Consider the following 11,519-nt stretch of genomic DNA (forward strand, 5'->3'; position numbering starts at 1 on the left):
CATAAACACTCTGCAGGATCCTGGTGAAAAATCATCTGCCTATCTTCATAGATTGTATGTGCTCTTGTGCACTACCATTAGGCGTGGAGGGATTGCGGAGAGTGAACGAGACCGTTATCTCCTGAAACAGTTCTGCCATGGCTGTTGGGACAATGCCTTGATAGTTGAATTGCAGCTAGAGAGAATAAAAGCTGATCCACTCTCCTTTGCTGAGTTAGCAGTACTCTTAAGAACAGCTGAGGAGAAGAAAACTTCAAAAGAAGAGAGAATGAGAAAGCATCTTGGTTTGGGCAGACCCTCACAACCCCACTCAAAATAAGAACAATAACTCACCAACAGTCTGCTCATTTTGATAACTCACTTGAAGTGGATGCTACTAATATTCCAGCATTCGACAATCCAAAACAGAAAGTTTCTAAACAGAAAAGTAAAACCCAGTATCCTGAAACATCTGAAGCTGATGCTTTGAAAAAAGAGATTATGGCTCTCCGAAGTCAAATCACTGCCATTAAAACAGCAGCTGACCAGCAAGTAAGGGAGAGAACTGAGGCAAGTGAGCTTCAGCAACTAAAAGGACAGATAGCAGAGCTTAAAGTCCAACTTGCCACTTCTGGAGCACAGAGAAAGCAGTTTGAGAAATCCCCTCAACAGAGTAATAATCCTAGTGATTTTGGTGTCAGTCGAGAGAGAAATGGAAGGCAAAAAACCACTGAATTAAGAACCAATCGACCCAGACCATGGTATTGCTTTCGCTGTGGAGATGATGGTCATCTTGCCATTTACTGTGAAAATGCACCAAACCCATTAAGAGTTGAAGAAAAGAGACAAAATTTAAGAGAGAAACAAGCTGAGTGGGATCTTAGAAATGGAGGAGCCACAGTGCCTTTAAACTAAAATCAGTCTCCATCGCAGGGCGGATGGGGACTGAGAGAAAACAAAGCCCAAATAATCAACAGGCACTTAATAAGCATACAGATACCAGGAACTCCTTAAAGTTACCAGCCGGACTAGTGGGAATGAAGTGTACTGCTAGAGTCAAAATTGAAGAAAAGGAAGTGAACTGCTTGCTAGACACAGGGTCTCAAGTCACAACAGTCCCCATGTCTTTCTACAACCGCTACCTGTCACGACATCCTATGCAGCCATTGAATCATCTGTTGGAGGTTGAAGGGGCAAACGGCCAAGCCGTTCCTTACCTTGGATATGTTGAACTGACTCTAAAGTTTCCACAAGAGTTTTTAGGAACTGAGGCAGAAGTTCCAACATTGGCCCTAGTTGTCCCAGACCTAACACAAACACCCCAAATCCTTATTGGCACTAACACCCTAGATGTCTTATATGCTGGTCATGCTCAAACAGTCAAGCCCAGAGTTATGTCACGTTATCAAGGGTATCAAGCTGTGATAAGAGTTCTAGAAGCAAGACTGCAGCAGGCTGGTATGAATGTCCTGGGCCAAGTGAAAGTAAAAGGAGACATGCCTGAAGTGATAGCAGCTGGAAGTACTGTAGTTCTTAATGGATGCGTCAAAGTTATTGGGCCACTCTCAGAGACTTGTGTTACAATTGAAACCTCAGTATCGTCATCTTTGCCTGGTGGATTACTTGTGGCAAGCAGTTTGCATTCTCTACCTGCAAAACGCAATGTCCAAATACCAATAGTGCTAAGAAATGAGACACAAATTGATTTAACTATTCCTCCAAAAGCAGTATTGGCCGAAGTACATGCTGTTCAAAGTGTGATTGAGGGAAGAAAACCAGTAAATGCTTCTGTGAGCAAAGTTACAAGTCCTGCACAAAATAGAATCATCCCTGACTTTGGTGACTCTCCGTTATCAAATGATTGGAAGGAAAAGATAACTGATCTTGTAAACTCCATGCAGGATGTATTTGCACTTCATGACTTGGATTATGGCCACACAAACAAAGTAAAACACCATATCCATCTCAGTGATAGCACCCCATTCAAGCAGCGTGCTCGGCCTATCCATCCCCAGGATGTCGATGCTGTAAGACGGCATCTTAAAGAACTCCTTGATGCAAACATCATCAGAGAATCTGAATCCTCTTTTGCTTCTCCAATTGTAGTAGTAAGAAAGAAAAACAATGATGTACGCCTCTGCATTGACTTCAGAAAGTTAAACTCGCAAACTGTAAAAGATGCATATGCCCTGCCTAATTTGGAGGAAGCCTTTTCTGTTCTATCTGGCTCCAAATGGTTTTCAGTTCTCGACTTAAAATCAGGCTTTTATCAAATTGAGATGGAAGAGGCTGATAAATCAAAGACTGCATTCGTCTGTCCTTTAGGATTCTATGAATTCAACAGAATGCCTCAAGGCGTCACTAATGCACCAAGTACATTTCAGAGGCTGATGGAGCGATGCATGGGTGATCTTAACAGAAAAGACGTCCTAGTTTTCATAGACGACCTTATTGTCTTTTCCAAGACATTAGAAGAGCACAAAGCCAAACTCTTGCAAGTCCTGACACGACTAAAAGAATACGGATTAAAGCTTTCTCCCAAGAAGTGCAAGTTTTTCCAAACATCAGTCCAGTACTTAGGCCACATAGTCTCTCAGAATGGTGTTGAAACAGATCCAACCAAAATTGAAGCTCTCAAAACCTGGCCAAGACCTAAAAACCTTAAAGAACTGAAATCTTTTCTTGGATTTGCAGGATACTACAGAAGGTTCGTTCAAGACTTCTCAAAAATCACAAGACCCCTTAACGACCTTACTATTGGATATCCCCCACAGCAGAAAAATCAGAAACGAAAACCCACAAAAAGTACACCTTACCTGGATCCTAAAGAACAGTTTGGAGAGCGATGGAACCAGGATTGTCAGTGGGCATTTAACAAAATCATAGAGAAGTTGACCTCTGCTCCAGTCCTAGGATACGCAGATCCTAGACTCCCCTGTGTTGACCACTGATGCCAGCACTGTTGGACTTGGAGCAGCTCTTTATCAAGAGCAGGAAGGTCGAATGAGGGTGATTGCCTTTGCAAGTAGGGGACTAAGTAAAAGTGAAGCAAAGTACCCCGCTCACAAATTAGAGTTCCTTGCACTCAAGTGGGCAGTCACAGCCAAATTCAGTGACTATCTGTATGGAGGAGAGTTCACTGTGATTACAGACAGCAACCCACTCACCTACATATTAACATCTGCAAAACTCGATGCAACCAGTTACAGATGGCTGTCCAGCCTGTCAACATTCAATTTTAAGATCCAGTATCGTGCAGGCAAAAGAAATCTAGATGCAGATGGACTCTCAAAACAGCCCCATGATGAACAGATTGATGACTTCGCCTCTCAGAAAGAACGTGAAAGAATCAAACAATTCACTCTCCATCACTTGGCTGAGACAGAACAACAAGTTATCTTGCCCGATGCAGTAAAAGCCCTCTGTGAACGACACCAAGTATATCAGAGCTGTGGTGATTCTAACCTACCATATTCTCAACTTACTGTGGTAGAATCACTGTCCCAAAGTGTTGATGCAGTACCCCAAGAATTCCAGCAGGAGGCAGGAGGCCTTCCAGTACTTCCCCAAATGTCAGAGGAAGAGTTAAAAGAATGTCAAAGAACTGATCCAGTGCTTGAAAAAGTAATTAGGCACCTTGATTCTGGAAAGAAACCTCATGGGAAAGTAGAGCCTGCAGAAGTAGCTTTGTGGCTAAAAGAGTGGGACTGCTTTGAGTTCAAGAATGGAATCTTATTTAGAAAGAGACAGGACCCAAGAGGCGTATTGTATCAGTTGGCCTTACCCAAAAAGCTCAGAGGAAATGTATTAAAAAATCTGCGCAATGACATGGGGCATCTCGGAATTGAAAGGACTTTGGACCTGGCTAGAGCCCGTTTTTACTGGCCAAAAATGGCAATAACTGTGGAAGAGAAAGTAAAGACCTGTGAGCGATGTGTAAAACGAAAGACCCCTCCTGAGCGGGCTGCACCCCTGGTTAATATCACAACCAGCAGACCCCTTGAACTAGTCTGCATAGACTACTTGTCACTAGAGCCTGATCGAAGCAACACTAAAGACATCCTTGTAATTACTGATCATTTCACCAAGTATGCTGTTGCAGTGCCCACTAGAAACTAGAAAGCTGAAACTGTGGCCAAATGCTTATGGGACAACTTTTTCATCCATTACGGGTTTCCTGAAAGAATTCTGAGTGATCAGGGGCCCGACTTTGAGTCAAGAATAATCAAAGAACTGTGTGGCATAGCAGGAATACAAAAAGTAAGAACTACGCCTTACCATCCCAGAGGCAACCCTGTAGAACGTTTCAACAGAACATTGCTCCAAATGTTAGGGACCCTGGAGGACAAACAAAAGACCTATTGGAAAGACTTTGTTAAACCATTAGTCCATGCTTACAATTGCACTCGTAATGACACAACAGGATTCTCACCTTATGAGCTGATGTTTGGGAGACAGCCTCGGCTGCCAGTAGACATAGCATTTGGTTTACCTGCTACTGGGTCATCCCCATCTCATTCCATTTATGTGAGAAATCTGAAAGATCGCTTAGAGGAAAGCTGTAGAATAGCTACTGAGAATGCCTCAAAATTAGCAAGAAGGAACAAGTAACGATTTGTTGAGCGAGTAGTCACCTCATTCCTTGAGGTTGGAGATCGTGTTCTAGTACGGAATGTCAAGCTAAGAGGAAAGCATAAATTGGCTGATAAGTGGGAGAAATAAATCTATGTTGTGTTAAAGAAGGCGGGAGACTTACCTGTTTATACTGTTAGTCCAGAAGGCAGCGATGGCCCACTTCGCACACTGCATCGAGACTTGCTGCTGCCCTGTGGATTCTTACAAGAAAGCATGCCTGAGCCAGTAAAACCTAAACCACCCCGCAGACCTAGAACTCGAGCAAACACTAGTGCAAGAGAACCTGATACTATGACTGAGAGTTCTGACTCTGAGGATGATTCAATGGATCACTACTCACGTAGACACTTACCAAAAGTAGAGAGCAGAATCCTCTTCAATCCAAGACATGTTGAGCCTTCAAGAGACAGGCCGATTGCAGAACTTTCTAGTAAAACAAGAGTCGTGAAAAGTAAAATCAATGACTGTCCTGCAATAGAGATACCACAAGAGAACTTAGCTTACTTACCTGAAGATGAAAACTGTCCAATGAGTGAACCTGAAAGAGGGAACACACCTGTAATGGATTCTGTTAGACCAGATATGTTGAGAAACGTACCTGTAGTAAATGATCAAGAACTATTGGAACAGAGAGATGAACTGGAAATATTGAGTGAAATAGATGATGAAGCTGATCAGAGAAATATTCACAGTGGCCAGGCAGTGATCGACCAGGTTGAAAGAAATACATTGAGACGTTCGCAAAGACACCGTGAGCCACCACAAAGGCTACAGTACTCTCAATTAGGGAATCCTCTTTCTCTGGTTATACAATCCTTACTACAAGGTCTCAGTACAGCAGTCACTGCATCTTTAGAGGAGTCTGATTGCCCCAGAGAAGCCTCTCTTTTAATGCAAAAAATGTTCCCTTCTGCTGCCGTTACGCAGCCTAAAAGATGCAGAGAGACCTGCATAGATTCCAGGCGGGGAGAATGTAACCCGGATAACCCAGGTTACTAGTTGGTAGTACACAGCAATAGAAAAAATAGAAATACCCTTATAAATATGAGAAAAAACACTGGCAGAATACTCGATTAAATAATATACATTAAAATTATTTATTTATATAAATAATTTATAAAAGAGTATTATACAGCATTCAAGGGAGTAGTGCTTTAGAATGACATCATCGTGCCTTACACTTTAGCAGCAGATCAGCTTTCCAAACAATAACAAATCTCGCTTGTCTGTTAGTTTGTGTTTACTGTTGCTATGGTGATACAGTGTTTGCAAGGGAGTGAGAGAAGTAAGTTGTTATTGTATTATCAGTAGAAAATTATTAGATTTATATCTTTTAATGTTCTAAATTCGTATTAACTGTGCAATTTTACCATTAATAAGATGCTGCAATGATTTATGTAATATATTTTTGATTAAGGATTGAGAGAAAAAGCGTCATTTGTATATGAGAGTGAAATCTGCACACGAGTGCCACCTGGAGTTTTCCTGGGTTTTCGCTTTGATTTTGAGTGATTTCCTTGGTGAGTTTGTGTTTATTTTTGTTTTCATTTTAACATGATTTCAAGTAGTGTCAAAAATGTGGTATTTGAGGAATGTTATGATCAATGTGTGTATATATGTTGAGTAAATGTGCATATGAAGAGTGTACATATGAGATTTATTGTTAAAGACATTCTATTAATTGATATTTGCCTTGTGTTTTGCAAGGCTGGGTTTTTTGTGTGTGTCGAAGCATCTGTGATGAGTCCCTAATTCACGTTGGACTCGAGGAGAAACTTACCGCGAGCCACCCACGGAACCGACTCTCCTGTTAGAATGTGTGTTTGTGCCACCGGACTGGTAGGAGAGTTCTTTTGATTGTTTGGAGAAACGAGACTCGGACTCATCGCGACCTTCCGGTTTTCCTTCTTACTTTTCCTAAAATCCTCAACGGAAAACCTTTACTGGAACTGAGCTAAGAGAATCAACAGTTCTCTTTTACAAAATCCTTGGTATTGAACTGTGAACGGCAAACGGTGGAACGAATCATCTAAAAGCGAAACAAATCTTTTGGACAGCAAACCGAATCTTTTGAGTAGCGAACGATTCATTTGAACAGAGTAACGATCTTTTGAACAGGAAGGTGATTCATTTGAACTGTGTATTGATTCTTTGAAGAGAGAGGTGATTTATTTCAGCAGATTAATGATTTATTGAGTTAAAAGTGTGAATATTGAATTATAGCCTGCATTTGAGTAGAGTTGGTATATTTATTATTGATTTATTTCTTTATTTTCTTTTATTTATTACATTTGAGAATACAGAGTATTTTTAATCACAATTTATTGCCTTCTTTACTTTGTTTTATACAAAGGGTAACACAGTGTTGTAGCTTTCTAAGATTTTTATTTTCATTTTGTACAAGTGTTTGAAATTTCTCAACTGTCTTGATCACAACTTTGTTTTAACTGTACATTGACTTCACGTTCATCTGTGTAAAGAAAAAAAGAGAAAATTATTTACTTTTCATTATTATAATTTATAATTGAACCTATATATACATAATTACTTATGCTTATTGGACAGAAATTCACAAACTTATAACATATTTCTAATTATATAAACTATATTGAAGGAAAAAACTGACTGTGTCTGATTATTCACTCACCTGCTGTGCTGCTTTTCTCTCTCTAGTAGCCGTTCTTTCTCTTCTGACTAATTGGCCCACATTGAAAAATACGCTATCGCGACAAATCAATCGTACTTGCTACACATGGACAACAGAAATGCCAACAAAAGTGATTTCAAGAGTTCACACTTAGCTGATGATTGGTAATAAGCTAGTTTGGCATGCTGTCCCGGGAGAGAGCCCCGAGCTCAAAAGATCCTCGAGCCCGGAGCTCCCTTCCGTTGCAGGGCGAGAGGGGAGTTTGAATCTAAGGTGATGTGTTGCTGACAGAATTGAATTTGGTGCTAATTTGGTTTAGTCAATTTACTTAGTCTCATGTTTTTGGGGGTGTGGGAGGAAACCGGAGGACCTGGGGAAAACCCACGCAAGCACGGGGAGAACACGAACTCCGCACAAAAATGCTGACCGGTTGGGTGGATACCCGAGTCGGAGGCATTTTTTGCTGTGAGGCTGCAATGCTAGCCACTGGGCCGCCGTGCTGCCCTGTAGAAAAGAGGAGGAGATGGGGTGGAAGGGGGGATTCTTCAAAACGAAGATGACTAAAGGTAGGGTGTTTGGTTATTGTTACGTAGCGGATGCACCCCGCTACGCACATAAGTTTAAGGATGACCACTATAAAAAGTGGTCACCCGGAGTCCCCATTCCTGTTCCCCAAGCACACACACACAGGCCAAGTTGTCAATAAGGGGTATCAGATTTATTAAACAAAAAGATCAAAATCAGAATCAAGGAACAAAAAGGCCAAAACAACAAACAAAACAAGGTACGCTACCTAATATTAAACCTCTTACCTATACCAAAAATAAAATTCCATAAATAAAGCATACAATTCTAACCTCCATAACTAACCACAAAACAGGAGAAAACTGGACAAAAGAAAAAGGGCCTTCCCGTTGATCATTCAGCATTAAGGTAAATATTAGCCACAGCTAACACATGATACCGTCCTAGTACCGTATTTAACAGAGTATCTCACCAGATGACTTTGAAACAGGGTTGGAGAAAGGCATTACACAATCAGCCACCGCTAATGCAGGTTACCGTCCTATTGCCGTATTTAACAGAGTATCTCACTGGATTAATTTGAACAAAAGGTTTCAGACAGATCACTGCCGCACAGAGAACTCAGAGCGAGCTGCTCAGACACACACAAAAGCGAGGGGAATCAGGAAGAGAACTCGATGAGGAGCGTCAACGGCGTGCCTTTATAGCTGGCGCCGCCCCTCTCACAGCTGCACCTGATCTCCCCTCATGTGGAGAGAGAGAGAGAGAGAGAAAGAGATAGATAATGGAGGAAACACACAGGAACAATACACACTTGCATTGTCACAATTAATGTTACTCAATATGTAACACTCCTCCCCACCCATAGTAAAAAAAAAAAAAAAAATTACACCAAATTTTTTTTTTTTAACTTTACACAGAGCTTTCAACACCAGGAGCTCTGGACAGCGCGTCCGCGATCACATTCTCAGTCCCGCGCTTGTACACAATTTCAAGATTAAATTCCTGCAGTAAAAGTGCCCAACGCATCAACCGTTGATTCGCATTAAACATGCGGTTTAGAAACACCAAAGGGTTGTGGTCGGTGTAAACTTTGATCAGGAAACTTGAACCACCCAAATAAACTTCGAAGTGTTTCAAAGCTAGTAACAAAGCAAGGGCTTCTTTTTCAATTGTGCTATAGTTACACTGGTTTCGATTAAATTTCTTTGAGAAGTAGCACACGGGTTTTACAATGCCAGTTTCAGCACTTTGTAAAAGGACAGCTCCCGCTCCCACAGCGCTTGCGTCTACCTCCAGCTGAAATGGGCGCTCAAAGTTCGGAGCAGTGAGAACAGGTGCGTTGCTCAGCAGAACTTTTACACCATTAAAAGAAAGTTAACACTCAGGAGACCAGCGAAATACGTTGGAGGGCCGAAGAAGATCAGTCAGGGGAGCCACCAGGCTGGCAAAGTTGCGGCAAAACCCTCTGTAATACCCGGCTATGCCGAGAAAACGGCGCAGCTCTCGCTTGTTAGAAGGCTTGGGAAAATTCATTATAGCCTCTACTTTAGCATTGACAGGGGAAACTTGGCCCTGCCCCACACGTTTACCCAAGTAGGTGACATAAGCTTTGGCAAATTCGCATTTAGCGAGGTTTACAGTCAATGACGCAGCTTTCAATCTTGAAAATACCTCACGTAAGGTTTCAATGTGCTCCTCCCACGTGGAAGAGTACACCACAATATCATCCAAATACGAGTCACAGTTTTTGATGTCTCGTAAGACAATATTCATAAGTCTTTGGAATGTGGAAGGGGCGTTCCTCATCCCGAACGCCATCACAGAGTACTGACCAAAGAAGTCTGGGGTGACAAAGGCAGAAATTTCAGCAGCGCGTGCACTAAGTGAGATTTGCCAATACCCTTTAAGCAAGTCAAGCTTTGTAACAAACTTTGCAGGTCCAATTTTGTCTATACAGTCATCCATCCTCGGCAACAGAAAACAGTCAGGTTTGGTAACTTTATTTACTTTTCTAAAATCAGTGCAAAAACGAAAAGATGCATCAGATTTCGGAACTAAAAGGCAGGGCGAACTCCATGCACTCTGAGATGGCTCTGCAAAACCATGAGCGAGCATGTACTCCACTTCCGTTTTCATAATTTTGCGTTTAAAAGGATTGACTCTATACGGGTGTTGCTTGATTGGAGATGCGCTGCCAACATCAATATCGTGACTCAAAACGTTAGTGCGGGACGGAACATCTGTGAAAATCTCTGGGAAACTGTGTATCAAGTTTATCACACTGTCTTTTTGACCATCACCTAGGTAAGACAGACGGGAATTCAGGTCCTTTAATATTACGGAGTTTTGTAAACTCCCCACACACACTGCGTCACAAATTTCCACATCCATATCACTCTCTTTTGAATCAGCTGGCACTGCCACTGCCACTGCAGATTTACCTTTCACTTCGCTAGGGTTTCTTGAGTGATAGAGTTTCAGCATGTTGATATGGCACATTTTGATTTTCTTACGACGATCAGGAGTTTTTATCACATAGTTTGTGTCATTGATTTTTCTTTTTATCACATACGGGCCCTCAAATTTAGTCTGGAGCGCGGAGCCTGGCACCGGCAGTAAGGCGAGCACTAAATCACCTGGCTCAAATGAACGGGTAACACTCCGTTTATCATAATGCTCCTTCATAGACGCTTGAGAATTGGTAAGGTGAATTTTGGCAAGCTCACATGAGCGCGACAAACGTTTACGTAACGAGTCCACGTACTCCGTTACTGGTACAGTAGAAGACTCACTCGCTAGTAACTGCTCATTTAAAAGCTTCAAAGGGCTGCGAAAAACATGGCCATAAACGAGCTCTGCCGGACTATATCCGAGCGAATCTTGCACGGTTTCTCTCACAGCAAACAATAAAAACGGGAGGCTCTCTGCCCAATCTTTGTCTGCATCGACACAGTGAGTACGCAACATTGTTTTAAGCGTTTGGTGGAAGCGCTCTAACGCTCCCTGTGATTGAGGATGGTACGCGCTGGAGACTTGATGTGACACTGAAATTGCCTCGAGCGCACGCTTAAACTGAGTTGACATAAAATTCGTGCCACGATTGGTTTGAATTACGCGAGGCAGACCAAAGAGGGAACAGAATTTAATCAGCTCCTTCACGATAGACTGAGTTTTAATGTTGCGTAAAGGTACAGCTTCGGGAAATCTAGTGGCCGCTCACATTAGAGTTAAAATGTACTGATAACCCTGTTTAGATTTTGGAAGGGGACCAACACAATCCAAAATCAAACGCTCAAAGGGCTCACCCATCACTGGTATAGGATGCAAGGGAGCCGGCCACATGACTTGATTAGGCTTCCCGGCGACCTGACACGCATGACATGAACGACAGTAATTCCCGACACTTGATCTTAGACTAGGCCAAAAGAAATACTTAGTGATGCGACTAAAAGTTTTATTAACACCAAAGTGTCCTGCCATGACGTGGTCATGCGCTAATTTCAACACTGCCGACCGGTAACAGGCTGGCAACACAATTTGATAGGTGGGCGGTGTGTCTGGATCAACCACAGACACTGATGTCCATTTACGCATCAGAATATCACCATCCCAAAAGTATCCAATTCTAACTCCGTCTAACTCCGACTTGGTTTGGACAGCAGAGTCAATACAATAAGACAATGACAGGTCGGATTTTTGCGCTTCACTCAATTGTTTACGACCAATTTTA

At 42.1% G+C, this 11,519-nt stretch overlaps 1 long non-coding RNA gene across 1 annotated transcript; it reads left to right on the forward strand.

Moving 5' to 3' along the window:
* The first annotated feature begins 5,850 nt into the window (after positions 1-5,850).
* On the forward strand, positions 5,851-7,229 carry LOC103911601 (uncharacterized). Its single transcript, XR_011009202.2, has 3 exons — positions 5,851-5,899; positions 6,032-6,134; positions 6,322-7,229. It is a non-coding gene; the product is annotated as an uncharacterized lncRNA (long non-coding RNA).
* The last annotated feature ends 4,290 nt before the right edge of the window (positions 7,230-11,519 follow it).

Source organism: Danio rerio, chromosome 7, assembly GCF_049306965.1.
Source record: "Danio rerio strain Tuebingen ecotype United States chromosome 7, GRCz12tu, whole genome shotgun sequence".
NCBI classification, from domain to species: Eukaryota; Metazoa; Chordata; class Actinopteri; order Cypriniformes; family Danionidae; genus Danio; species Danio rerio.